Below are 2,212 nucleotides of genomic sequence, written 5' to 3' on the forward strand. Positions count from 1 at the left end.
CAATGAAGGCATAGAAAATATTTTTAATAAAGTCAGAAAAATTTTGAATGTAAAATGATGTTCACCCAGGTACAAGAGGTATACAGAACATTACATAGATAGGACTAGAAAGAAATACATATTATAGTAAAACCACTAAATATACAAAACAAAGATAATGTATAGAAAGTGGCTTTGAAATTTTATGTCCTTGCCCTACTTCTGTTCAGACTTTCAGCAGCTACCTTGCTTCTGTCATGTCTCCCTATTATTATGGATTTAACCTCTGGAACCACAAGGCTAGAAAACTTTTCCTTTTATAAGTTACTTTGGTCCAGGTATTAAGAGTTTTATAATTAGGTCTTTGTCTTCTCCCAAGCCTGCCTGAAAATGTCATACTTCAGCCTGGAGACTTACAACAATAACCAATCTGAGGAAGACTTGGATGAAGAAAGTGTGGTTTTAATGCTGGTCCCACTTAACTGAGGAGCCAAACACAGAATATCCTACGGAATCAAATATTTCTTCAACCATAGACCACAAACCATCAGCCCATTCTCTGGTGAGACATGAGAGAATCAAACACCATCCAAGAACAAGAACCATACCAAGCACCTGTCCTCTACCCAGCCTGCCTCCTATTAATGATGTGTCCCTGAACACTGTTCAGGAGTGGTGTTGTTATCATAGCTTGAGTATGGATGGCAAGAAAGTTGAGGTTTATTTGAGACTTCACAGACATTCATATTCTAAACAAGAATGTTATATTCACAACACATCCCATGAGGCCAGAATGAATCACGGTCCCAAGGAACTCAAGATAGTCTTCAGAGGAATTGGGCTTCCAAGCAGCTGCCAAAGTAGGAAGCAGGAGAGTGGTATCCTGGAAATTCTCATTTCACCTAAAGGGTCCACATTTACAGCCTGGGCAGGGACTGCCATGAGAGCTGGCCAGCCAGGGTCTACAAATTGATGTCCTCTTCCCTCTAATGAACAGGCCTTTCTACCACAAGCCATTGGATTCAAATGCTGTGTTGTCCATGGCAGGCAGCTTCCAGCAGATAAGAAAGCCTGGGTTCGCCTGCAATTTCTTGCTAGTTGGACCTGGGTTCCAGACACTCCCCAAAGGATGAATTTTCTTTTCCTGTTACCAGCTATGTTATCCCAGAACCAGGAGTGGAAGATAATTTGCTATGTCCTGAATGTGTTCACAGCAACAAGAAGATCATGAGAAACTTTAAAACTAGAATCTATACAAAGAAAAATGCCCTACTTTCAAATATGCCACCTTAGACAAGATCAAGACTTTACTCTGATCTGAAGGAAATGGAAGAAGCAAAGAAAAATGTTCTGCAATCCCTATAATGGCTAAACAAAACAAAAACCTAAATGTCAGTCTTCAGAAGCCCTTCCTTCTGTCTCCCAGCAGAGTGGAGACTGCAGACAAATCAGCATCCATCACTCTAATAACACCCTGCTGAATCTGAACATCTGTGGTATCTCATGGTCTTATGCTGGATTGGCTAAATGCTTAGCTATCTGAAAAATGATTTTGTTTTAGTGGGTTTGTTTAGCTGTACTTTTTTCCCATAGATTATTTTGTTGAGGGAAATGGGAACAGTTTCAAATTAGCAAAGCAGAAAGTACTTTTTTTGTATATATAGTTTTTTTGAGAAAGACTTTATTATATAGTAACTCTAGCAGGCGTGGAAATTCTAAGTAGACCAGAAACGTGTGGTGGTTTTTCTAAATGTTGGGAATTACATGCCTGTACAACACTGCCTAGCCAGTACTGATATATTTTTGACTATAGTATAGAATTTATTGCTTGCATTAAACAATCTGGGTGTTGACAAGTGTTTGGAGTGCCATATATCTGATATCATACAGTATGCTACCTTTCAGATTGGCTTTTACCTAGCAATATGCATGTGAGAAATATCCGTGTCCTCGATTGAAAAAAGTTTTAGAATTATATTTTTATAAACATGAATTATATATTAATTTTAATTTATATTTTATTTAATTAACTTCAATGCACTTTTCCACATCACTCTCCTCCCTCCAGAAACTCCAACAGTGCCCTGCTACTTCTTTTCAAATTCATGACCTCTTAATGTTTAATTACTCTTGCATATGTATGAAAATAAATACATAAATGCAATCTGTTGAGTCCATTTTATGGGTTTTTTTGGTCATTGTTTTGTGCTTGATGGTTTATTTGTTTGGTTTT

The 2,212-nt window shown here is 37.7% G+C and overlaps 1 pseudogene; it reads left to right on the forward strand.

Annotated features, from left to right (window-relative positions):
- Positions 1 to 369: 369 nt before the first annotated feature.
- On the forward strand, positions 370 to 1,538 carry Gm9375 (annotated as a pseudogene).
- Positions 1,539 to 2,212: the final 674 nt, after the last annotated feature.

The sequence above is a fragment of the Mus musculus genome, chromosome 7, assembly GCF_000001635.26.
Source record: "Mus musculus strain C57BL/6J chromosome 7, GRCm38.p6 C57BL/6J".
NCBI classification, from domain to species: domain Eukaryota; kingdom Metazoa; phylum Chordata; class Mammalia; order Rodentia; family Muridae; genus Mus; species Mus musculus.